We start from the raw sequence: 12,444 nt of genomic DNA on the forward strand, positions 1-12,444 counted from the left end.
AAGGACTAGAAGCCAGGAGGGGACAGGAAAGCTGGTAATAGGGAACCTAAAGTTGAGAAGGGAGAGCATTGACATGCTGTGGGGTTGTTAACCAAGGTCACAAAACAATATGTGTACTAATTGTTTAATGAGAAGCTAGTTTGTTCTGTAAACCTTCATCTAAAGTACAATAATAAAAAAAAGAAACATCTCTATTAGAAAAAATACCACAAGCAAAGTTAAAATAAATGACATAAATAGGAGAAGCAAAAAAAAAAAAAAAAGTTTATTTAAAAAAAATGGTAAGTTCTACCTAAAAAAAAAAAATTGTGAGTGGTTACATAGGTAGATATGTATGCTATATACATGTGGGAGGGCATATGGGAGTACATGCACATGCATATATAGGTATAGTTGTGGGCATTTGTATGTACATAATCGCTATGTGCTGCACATATGTTCATATATGTAATAGAGCACATAGGGGGCGCAGCTGTGGAAACTTCTTAGACATATCCAAACACTTCGTGGGACTGAGTTACTGGACTTGAAGGCTAAGGACCATAGTTCCTGGGGACATCTAGGTCAACTGGTATAACACAGTTTGTAAAGATGATGTTCTACATACTAGTTTAGTGAGCAGCATCTTGGGACTTAAAGGCTTGCGAGTGGCCATCTAAAATACAACTATTAGTCTCTTCTCATCTGGAGCAAAAGAGAGTGAAGGAAACCAAAGACTCAAGGATGCAATTAGTCCACAGGACTAATGGTCCAAACGAACTACAGCCTCCTCTAGCCTGACCAGAAGAACTAGATGGTGCCCAGCAACCTCTAATGATGACCAGGGACACAATAGAAGGTCCCGGTTAGAATGGGAGAAAAATGTAGAACAAAACTCAAATTCATAAAAAAAACCAGACTTACCGGACTGATAGAGACCCGAGGAACCCCCAAGACTATCACCCTAAGCTACTCTTTTAACCTGAACTGAAGACATTCCCAGAGGTCGCCTTTCAGCCAAATAATAGATTGGAATATAAAATAAACAACAACACCCGTGAGGAATGAGCTCGTTAGAACAATCAACTACAAGAGACAAAACGGGCAACCACTGCCCAAAAGCAAAGATGAGAAGGCAAGGAGGGGCAGGGAAACTGGAGGGACAGAAACGGGGAGGCAGAGCGGAAATGGGGAGAGTGCTGACACATTGCGGGGATAGCAACCGAAGTCACGGAACAAATTATGCGTAAATCGTTAAATAGAAAACTAATTTGCTGTGTAAACTTCCACCTAAAACACAATTAAAAAAAAAAAAAGATGGGAAAAAATGTGATTATTTTCCCTTTTTTCATCAAAAATTGGCAAAGAGGAAAGGGGTTTAAGAAAACATGGGATAGGAAGACCACGAAGCACTGTTGGAATGCACTGGACGGGAACTGCTGATGCACTGTGACCAATGTCTGTGCGCCTGGGGTGAGCTAGCAATTTCCAGGCTGGACAGAACTGCAGAGCCACCCCTTTTAGTAGCTCATTGTTCACTTCACTATTGTCCTTTTCTGCACTGACTCGGCTCAGCAGGCTGCCAGGGCAACTCTGTTTTCTAAGCCAGAAAGAACAAGCTGAGCGGTGCTATTGGTCCCTTTGTATCAAGATTTAGCAATCAGCAAATTAATAAAGTCTCAAAGATTAGTATCAGTTTAAAGGCAAAATTCACACAAAACAATTAATTAAGGGCATTAAAACAAATGCATTGCTGAGGATGGAATATGATCCAGGACACAAAATGGGTTAAAAATCTTTAAAAAAAAAAAAAAAAAAGAAGAAGAAGAAGAAAGAAATACTCTAATTGAAACCTGGCAGCAGAAGACACAGTATAGTTAAGACAGTATCTTATCAGAAAATTAGCAAAATGTAATTTTTATTGGGTTTTACCGATGTTATTTTTAACCACATCAAAAATCCTACCTCGTGGCTATTGGCACAAATTGTCATAATTACTATAATTTGAAGTCTGTGCAACGGAATGGCTGTTGAGATAGTTATCTTATCCTCAGACTAAGTCTGCATTAGTGGAGCAGCCTGGAGAAGGAGCTCATGTTTTTGTACTTGGTCTGGACTTCATTTGTGTCCTTTATCCAATCTCATTCTTAGGAATATTGAAGAATAATTTTTTTTTTCCCCACCTGCAACACTGGAGAAAATCAGGAGGTTAATATTAAGAGTGTTGAGGTCACCTTTAATTAACATACCAATCACCTCACCTCGAATCTGCAAGCAAAATGTTGTATTCTGCTCTATTTTTACATTTCCTAGTGAACTCTATCATATTTAATGCATATACTAAATTCTTGGCATAATATATTCAGCTACTTACATAAGCATGGCTGATGATGCCAAGCTAAAAAAAAGAGAAGCTTTTAATATCCATGATCTCCAATTTAACATATTTCCATTGTTACTTGGGGGGTTAAAATATGACTAACCATTCCTAAAATACATCTAACTTACAAATCAGAAAACAAGATCAAGAAATGCCTTAAAGGAAATTCTGTGGGTAACTTGCACCCACAGATTCATAGCAGTATCTAATAATGAAAACTATTACGGCCATGTTATAATTTAGACCTGGGGCTAGATTAGTGGAAGGTCGAGCTAAGAGAATATATGAAGAAGGGCGTCTCAAGAAGAGAATAAAGCTGATCAAACTTAAGAAAGAACTTTCAAACAACAAAGGCTAGCAAAGGCTAAAACGTGTTTTAGTGACCATCCAATCACTATGAGGACTATCATTGCCTTTTTAGGTCATGGAAAACTTTCAAAACAATTTCTTTCAAATTCTCAACGATGGTATTGAATGAAGAAAGAACCTGGATTAAATTCATATATTCAACAAATAGTGTGGGCCAGTGATGTGCTAGGCCATGGAGGGATAGCAGTGAACTGGAAGCAGAGTAATGCAGACAAGAAAAACGTAGAGAACAAACATATAAATAATAAGTTTGTAATAAGATGCCATGCAGCATCCCTTTGTTCTGTTGAGAACAAAACAAGTCAGTGACTTAAAATCGGAAAAGGTATGCATCAGCGTTGCATCCTTTCACCATACTTACTCAATCTGTATGCTGAGCAAATAATCCAAGAAGCTGGACTATATGAAGAACTAGGCATCAGGATTGGAGGAAGACTCATTAACAACCCATGATACACAGATGACACCACCTTGCTTGCTGAAAGTGAAGAGGACTTGAAGCACTTCCTGGCAAAGATCAAAGACTACGGCCTTCAGTATGGATTATAGCTCAACATAAAGAAAACAAAAATCCTCACAATTGGACCGATCAGTAAAATCATGATAAATGGAGAAAATATTGAAGTTATCAAGGATTTCATTTTATCTGGATCCACAATCAACACCCATGGAAGCAGCAGTTAAGAAATCAAACAATGTATTGCATTGGCCCAACATGCTGCAAAAGACCTCTTAAAAATCTTAAAAAGCAAAGATGTCACTTTGATGACTAAGGTGTGCCTTGAACCCAAGCTATGGTCTTTTCAGTTGCCTCATATGCATGCAAAGACTGGAAAATGAAAACGGAAGACTGAAGAAGAACTGAAGCATTTGAATTACTGTTGGTAAAGAATACTGAACGTACCATGGCCTTTCAGAAGAATAAACAAATCTGACTTGGAAGAAATACAACCAGAATGCTCCTTAGAAGCGATGAAGGACATCGTGCTTGGTAAAGTAGAAGGTAGACAAAAAAGAAGAAGCCCCTCAATAACATGGATTGACCCAGCAGCTTCAACAATGAGCTTGAACGGACCTACAATCGTGAGAATGGCACAGGACTGGGCAATGTTTCATTTTATGGGATGTAGGGTCGCTCTGAGTCAGAGTGGACTCGACAGTACCTAACAACAATATGATGCCAAGTAGTATACATGTTTTGAAGACACGTCAAGCAGGATAAGGGAATAGAGAGTGACGGAGGGTGGTAGTTTAGCTAGAAAGCCCTCTTGAATAAGGCAGTATGTGAGTAGAGACCTGAAAGAAGTGAAGGGAAAGCCAAGGGATATCTCAGGGGGAGGACATTCCACACAGAAGAAACTGCAAGTGCAAAGACCCTGAGGTAGGAACATGCTAGGAGCTTGGCGACCAGAGTGGTAGGATATAAGGCGGGAGACCAGGCAGAACTGCACCGAGCAGGCCGTGGTACGGACTTCAGGCTTTGTTCTAAGTGTGACTGGAAGCCCCTGGTAGACCTCCAGCAGTGGAGTGACGTAATCAGACTTACCTTGTAAGCCAGGAGGCTATTGTGGTAACTAGGCAAGGATGACGGTGGCTTGGTAGCATGGTAGTAGTGGAAGGGGTGGAGAAGTGGTCAGATTCAGAATATATTTTGGTTATTATACAAACAGTACTTGCCAATGGACCGGATTAAGGGATGACAGAATGAGAGGGATTTGAAGTGACTTCTAGGTTCTTGATCTGAGAAAATGAATGGATGTGATAATTGGATTGGGGAAGACTTGAAGAAGTATGGGTTTTGGACGTTGGGATGGAAATAAAAAATTACGTTTCAGTCATAATAAGTGTGAGATGTCCATTGGACATTCAAATGGAGATGTAGCTAATTGAATATACAGATCTGGACTCAGAAGAGCAATCTGCCCAGAGTTATCAGCTTATAGATAGCATTTAAAGTCCTGGGACTGGATATGCTCACCTAGAAAGAGTATGGATAAAAAATAGAATCCAGGCCCTAACCGGGAAAAGCAGAAGAATTTCTCAGAAGTAACCGATAAAGATTACTTGACCTCCTAAGGACTTTTTCAATACCACAACTCATAATGAAACAGGCTGCCTTTGAATAGGTAAGCGGGATAAATCAGGGGTTCAGAGTGGACTACAATCTAAATTTAGTTGTTGATAGAATACCTACTTTATTATTCTCATGACTTTTATTTTTATTCAAAGTCAGATACTAGATTAACAAATACACCAAGTGGCAATTTTGAGGTATTTTTTTCCTCACAGTAAATACTGAATAAGTCTGATTCTGATGCAGGTGATCCTTGGACCTTATTTTGAGAAATGTTGCTCTAATGTGCATCTCAGAAAGGAACAACAATTGCGGGTAAAATAAGCAGGTTTGCATGTAAGTCCTGAAAGTAGAGGTGAAAAAAATATATAACAAGTTTTTGGCTCAAGGAGTAACAGATTAAGAGTCACCAAGGTTTTGAAGGCATGAACTAAGGTTGTTAGTAAGTGAAAAATCTGTGCTTTCCCTGAGAATTGTGCACCAAAGAGAAGACAAAAATCACGGCAGGAAATCTTTGGGTTAACTCTCAGAAGCATGTCTACATGTAAGAGTCCTGAGATGGTAAAACGAAGATTCTTGAGGGCCTTGGAAGAATTTTAAGGAAAGGGAGGAAGAATCTTATCCTAAGTGATTTGAACATTTTCAGAATCACTTGGAATGAGTTTGGTACCTTTACGATGTTCTTTCTGTTTTTCCTTTACAAAGTCGAATTATACTTGTTTTTCCATTAGATAAAAAAATTCAATTTTAAGGAATCGTTTTGAGATGGAAATCCATTTGAGTAATACCTCTGTCTGCTAGAGAGCAGCGTTCTGGAAATTTTAAGCGTTCAGTTTAAACATTCAGAATGAAATTGACTTTAAAGTTTTGTTTTGTTTTTAAATAGGGCTCTAAAGGAAAAACTGTAAATAAACAAATATGCGAAAAAAATAATGAAACCAGTCAAAACCAAGGCATTTGATTTAAGAGCTAACAATGGCTGAACTACAAAGAAGAGAAAAGAGACAGGGGGCTGTTGGAAGCGGCAGAGAGATGGAGGTCACCCTGACATTAGGAGTCATTCAAAGGACCCCAAAAGATCCCACAACAGTTCTGGAGATCTAGCATCAACCATCCAGCTCATCCCAGGAGCTTGTTAAAGGGAATATAAACCTATGACGGCTCAGGATTGTACATGTATGCCATACGTTTGGAGGGTTTAAGAAACTCTGTGGCTCATAATGGTAAGTCGAAGTGATAAAAAGGTTTGTCATTATTATTTTTGGTAAACTTTATCTAAGAAGGTAGGGAAATGTATGGTCGATTTTCAGATGGCTTACATTAAATGGTTAAGATCTACCTGTGTATGAGGGGCGGCAGAAGGGATGGGAAGTCAAAGGTGAGTATGACGGAGCCCCAACCCTCGGGGGAAAGGAAAGGAGGAGGAAGAGGCAGATAATGACAGATGAGGAAAACAGACAATGACAATACAAAATGGCATTGTCGGATGCCCTCAAATTGATTCCAACCCTTAGTGATCTTACGTCCTTATGGAAGCAGATCGCCAGGGCTGCTGGGTGGGTTCAGATGCCAGCCTTCGAGTTAGCAGCCAGCCCATAACCATCGCGCCACCCCAAAAACTAAACCCACCACCGTCAAGTCGGTTCCAACTCATGGTGACCCCGTAGGACAGAGTAGAAATGCCCCATTAGGTTTCCAAGGCTGTAAATCTTTACGGAAGCAGAACTGCCACATCTTTCTTCCTTGGAGCTGCTGGTGGGTTCAAACTATCAGCCTTTCTGTTAGCAGCTGAGTGCTTTAACCACTGTGCTACCAGGGCTCTTTAAAAAGGTTGAGGGGATGGAAAAGAGGGACCGTTAACTCTGACCAGGACTGGCAGAGAGGTTAGGGAAGGATTTTCAGAAATGGCGATCTTGAGTTGAGCCTTGAATGATAAATTAGAGGGCTCAGGGTGAAAAAGATTCAAAGATTTGAATTTCAGTTATTTGGAAAAAATCAATTTTTTGGAAACTTCTTGTTCTTCCAAAGGCACTAAATAACTGAGGCTTTATTCCATATAAATCAATTCAAATGAATTTAAATCAAGGGAACATCCAGCAGCTTTTATTGTCATACCAAAGTTTAGAATAATGAATCAACTTTGAGAATTAATCAAGCGTTTATAGCAGGCAGGTAAGCCATGTATTAGAGATGTAATTCGTATTCGATACAGAGCAGAGGGAAATGCTTTTAGCTCAGCAAAAAGCTACACTGTAAACAAGTTAGCCTGCAGGTTTGCTGTGAGTCAGGATTCTAACTGGGTAACATTTAGCCCACAAAAAAGCACGCGTCATGTTTTCATATTCCAACTCCTAACAAAACTAAGCCCCAAAATACAGAGAACTCTAAACGTTTTCAAATCCATCGGTATTTTGTTTTTCATTCTCTATTCTAATCTTTTTCTCCAGTTATCTGTTAAAGATGGACTGGCCGCCCCATTTTTACTTTTTAAATAAGGTTGACATATGCTGAGAAACCAATAAAATAACACAAAGGAATTTTCCACAAAAATATGACTAATGAATTAGAACATGCTACTCGGTGCCTTGTGAACATTTCAGAATACTGTAAGCTCTTTTTCCTCACTAAGATGTTCCCAGACAAAACCAAAAAAAGGAAAATGTCACTGCAGAAGTATGACATGTGGTAACTAATAAGAACAATTATAATCATTTTCCTTAGAATACGGCAACGGTGAATGACACATGTAAATAGCTCCACTATACTCGTTTAATATTACTGATAACTAATGTGGGCACTAAATTAGAATTGCCTTTATCAGCCAGAGTTGTAAAGCACTGCAACAGCCTAGAGATTACTAGGAGAGCGGGTACCTGGGTGAAGAATATGCCCAGCCTGCTGATAATGGAGCGTGCAGGCTTCTAATACCATAAATAAATACAGCATTTTTAAGCATTGGACTTCATCAAAAATTTAGCTGAATTAATAAGTAACCACACACGCATGTTTGCCTAAGTCCTTTTATTGCCTGCAGGAGCTAAATACTTTCCTCTTTTGCGTCTGTCAGGATATAGGACAGTGCTGATTTTAAAACCCGAGAGGGTCCCACAGAATGCATTGCCAGTCATTTCAGGGGAGGATCTACAGTTATGGAAAGTGGCGAAGACATTTCTTCACTACACTTCTTTGCCTTTCTCCCACATCCCGTCAGAAAAATAAACAAGGTTTTCAAGCTTAGGTAAACGTGCGAAGAAACAAGTCATCCCCAACACTGTGCGTCAGTAAACACTACCGAGTCGTACACTGTAAAACAGTTAAAATGGCAAATGTTACGTTACGTGTCTTACACCACAGCATTGTGAGTCAGTGAACACCACTGAGCTGTACACTTTAAAACGGTTAAAATGGTAAATATTATGTCTTATGCCACAGTGTTAAAAAATAATAATTTATTCCATAGCTCTCTGAAAACTCTCTCACGTGGAAAATAGTATGGAAGAGCAATTCTGAAGTGAAGCAAACTGGCCTGAAACGGACCACCTTTGCGAGAGGCATAAAAGATGCAAATGCGTGCATTCTACACAACTTGACCAACAATTAGCTTTAAAAATGCCAACACCGAGTAATATTAGAAGACCTGGCTTGTAGCAGGGGCTCAATAAATGCTTGCTGAATGAAGCAAGTCCAGTGGATTTTTTAAGTGAGCTCTTGCCTTGAAAAAAGAGACAAAATTAAGAGTTCTGCATAGTCACCATTTATTACTTCTTTAGAGCCCCTGGGTGGTGCAAACCGTGAATGCACGAGGCTCCTAACCAAACGGTTGGTGGCTTGAGTCCACCCAGGGGAACCTGGGAGGAAGGGCCTGGAGCTCTAATTCCAAAAAAACAGCGACTGGAAACCCGATGGATCACAGTTCTTCTCTGACACACATGGGATCGCCATGAGGTGGAATCAACTCATTGGCAACTGGCTTATTATTTCTTTAGAGTAACAAAAGAATGTTTTGTAAGCTTGCCAATTTTAATATCTCACAAATCCAAATACTTATTTCTCTTCCTCGGACGCTGCTCAAGGCAGGCCATCACCCTCTCACTCCTGGGTGACTAAAATAGTCCCGACAACTTCCTGTCCCATTTCCTTCCCCCTCCCCATCCATTTTCCAGCCCATAAGCAGAGTGATTTTTCCAAACCCTTTCTGTGTTCCCTCAGGATAAAGCTACCTGTAGCCTGGCCACAGCCAGTCTCTCCGCCTCGCTGGTCCCCACCACTCACCCTCCGGCACTTGGTGCTCCAGCCATCTTCAGCGCTGTGCACTTTTCCTACCGGCTGTGCTCTCACTCTAGGACACTTGTACATGCTGTTCCCACTGTTGAAAAGGGTTACTCTTCCCCCGACTCTTGCCCGTTAAGCCTATCATTTGTGTCAAAATGGTGAGGCAGAGGCATCTGACCTCCTCTAACTTCACAAGGGGGAGAATCGTTAACAGCATCCGCAGCCCAAGGCTGATTGCTATGAGGCAGAGGTCAGACCTGCCTTCACCCTCCAACTTTTTACCAATTCTGACACCATCTGCCCCTCCCACAGCGCTCTCTACTTCTCTGCTGGGTTCGATAATTCATTGCAATGGCCACAGAGAACTCACTGATCATACGCACGATTATGGGGTTTATTAGAGAAGTAACAGGTTACAATTCAGGTTCAGAAACACTCAGGATACGGTTCTTTCATCAGGACAGCTTCTCGGTCTCTCTGGCCCCTCGGCCCCTCGGCCCCTTGGCCCCTTGGCCCCTCAGCCCAGCCTCTTCCCTGCTTGGGCAAATGTTCCAAAGCTCTTTTAGCTCTGCCGATAAGTGCCCAGCGGCATCCACTCCACCAGTGAGCCTCGTGCTCAGTGGCATTCAGCTTTCTCACTCCGTGGGTGTGGAAGCTCCACCACAGCTGTCTCGCACAACCGTCTCTCTCTGTCTTTCATGTTACAGCTCCTCTCTCTGTCTCCTGGATCTAGGAGGTTCTCAGCATAGGGATCCTGAGTGCAAAGGACACGCTCCACTCCTGGCTTTTCTCTCTTGGTTGCATTGAAATCCTCCCTTCCCATCTCTGGGATGGCTCATTTTAAGCCTAGCTGGATGGCAAAACTGAACAATCTCCTTGTTAGGGTTCCATACACCTTATTTGCATGGTCCCACACCCACAAGGATGCCATGCACCTTATTTACATTATTAGCAAGCTATCCAATCCCTTTGGTGGGCCACAAGCACCTCATTTGCATAGTTCCACCCAGTCATTTGGTAGGAGTTACAAAAACTATGGCTAGAAGGGCCATATTAATTCACCGCACTGCAATCTGGCTTGCCCCTACTTGTCCTTAAGATTTTAGCTGAGACACTATGTGCTCCAGGAACCTTCCAGACCACCACTCCACAGCTCTCAAGACTGGATCAGTGTTGTACCACCCTGTGCTTTCATTTAGCTGATGACTCATAATATCAGCTTGTGCGTTATTACCTCTTAATAAATTCCCTGAGCCCCAACATCTAACACAACGCCTGGGGCAAATAACAGGCATTCAATAAGTATTCTACGAACAAATCAGGAAAACCTTCAAAAACTTAGTAACCTTCTTTGATAAAGTTCATCTATTAATAATTTATATTACACATGATAACACGGGGAAAGAAGAAGTGTACCAAAAGTTAAGATACTGAATCATCAGCCTGGCCCTGTCATTAGCTCAAAATAACTTTTCTGAGCCCTGATTTCTCCATCTGCAAAACAGATATAATGCCTGCCCCTCCTACCTCACAAGAGGATCCAAAGAGACAAGTGAAAGCGATTTGGGAAATAGAAAGCCATAGGCATGCAAGACATTATCATTATTATTAAAATGTGCCTAAAATGTCATTTTGACTGTGTCGTATTCCTGCTCAAAAGCCCCCAGTACCTCCATCCTCTTGTCCCACCCACCCACCCACTCTGTGACTAACTGGGCCAGTGAGCACAGTGCATTCTCTGACCTCCTTACGCCTGACCAATCAGAGTGAACTGTATGTCCTCTGCGGGAGTACTGAGGCAAGGATGGCCGCATTCATCTGCCAGCTCAACCAGACAACAAACAACCCAGGGAGTTGCCAGCAGTCATCTTGCACCAATCAGTCCCCTAGGATAAAGCCAATGCCACACAAGGCAGAACAGAGACACAAAGAAAAAAAAAAAACCTGTTCCTTCATGCTCTTCTTGAGCTGCACCTAACCACTACGCCACCAGGGTTTCCACAACAACAATAGGAAGGTCGAAAATATACCCTCTAATTCTTACAGCCACTCTGCAAGGGAAGTTTTAATATACCCATTTCACAGAGGAAGAAATTACAGATTGGAGAGGTTAAGTGACTTTCCAAAGGATTCAGGTTTGAGTTGGAACATCCCTGCACAGCAGGAACCACGCAGCTATCCCTCTGGCAGAACCAACACGCAGAATTTCGCTTTGCTGCCGACTCTCCTGTCTGTCATGGCTTATTTCTGCGCTTTCCTTTGATAATGTGTTTAATAATGTACGTTTTCATGCCTAGAAAATCGGCTTAGTACTTTAAGATTAGTACAGAATTTGAAATCAGCCTTTAATTTCAAGCACAGATCTCATGGAATTATTGATGAAACTGGAACTTGCTTCAGATAAAGCTTCTAGGATAAAACCTACTCACTGAATTACCAAAACCCATTGTCGTTGGGTTGATTCGGACTCATGGTGGCTTGGGTTACAGAGTACAACTACTCCATTGGGTTTTTTGGCTGTAATCTTAGTGGAAGCAGATTGCCAGGACTATCTTCTGAGCTACCTCTGAGTGGGTTTGAACTGCCAACCTTCAGGTTAGTAGTAGTCGAGCACAAACGTTTGTGCCAACCAGGCGCTCCATACCCGTTGAAAAAATGACAGTAAGTGAGGCATAGAGGAGAACACTGAGCCCCTCTGATGGGGGCCCCCCTGGCTGCAAAGATGAAGTTTGAGTGGCTCAAGGACATGAGAGTCCCCTGCTCTGTCTGGCTGCTCCTCTAGAGGGACCATGCTGACTGGCCACAGGGGTTCTAAGACCACAGCTGGTGGCTGGGCATAGGATACAATTTCTAAGTCTAGACGCATTAATTCTGCAGTGTGTGTGTAATCACCCTGCTTAGGGCAGTCTATGTTTTTATAACATTGTAGACAGTCAAGGCCTGGACTTTCTTCTCCACTGAAGGTCTGGTGCTGGGGAATTAGTGTCACGGGGCTCATATTTTGAGGCATCATTTTCTCCAGCTTAGTACTGACTGCTCTAGGAGGGGCAGAAATGGACGGGGTCACCTTTTGAAGGGCTAGGGCATCAGCATCTTTTGGCCACTTTCCTATTTGCTCAGACCCCTCGGAGAGAGTCTGCCCTTCTGCAGGACCGGCTGCAGCCACTCTCACTTGGCTGGTCATCAACAGACAAGCACCCGCTGGCTCCAAGGGACGCCTCTTCGGCTGCTGAGGAAAGGCTCATCCTTCAAGTTGCTTCACTTCCATTTCAACGCCAGGCAGGGCTTTGACTGCAAGCCCTTCAGTGCCTTTCCTGACAAAGACAGCTACCCGCCTGAGTAAGAGCATCTCCAGTTCACAACCAGGTAG

Source organism: Trichechus manatus, unplaced genomic scaffold, assembly GCF_000243295.1.
Source record: "Trichechus manatus latirostris isolate Lorelei unplaced genomic scaffold, TriManLat1.0 scaffold00092, whole genome shotgun sequence".
NCBI classification, from domain to species: domain Eukaryota; kingdom Metazoa; phylum Chordata; class Mammalia; order Sirenia; family Trichechidae; genus Trichechus; species Trichechus manatus.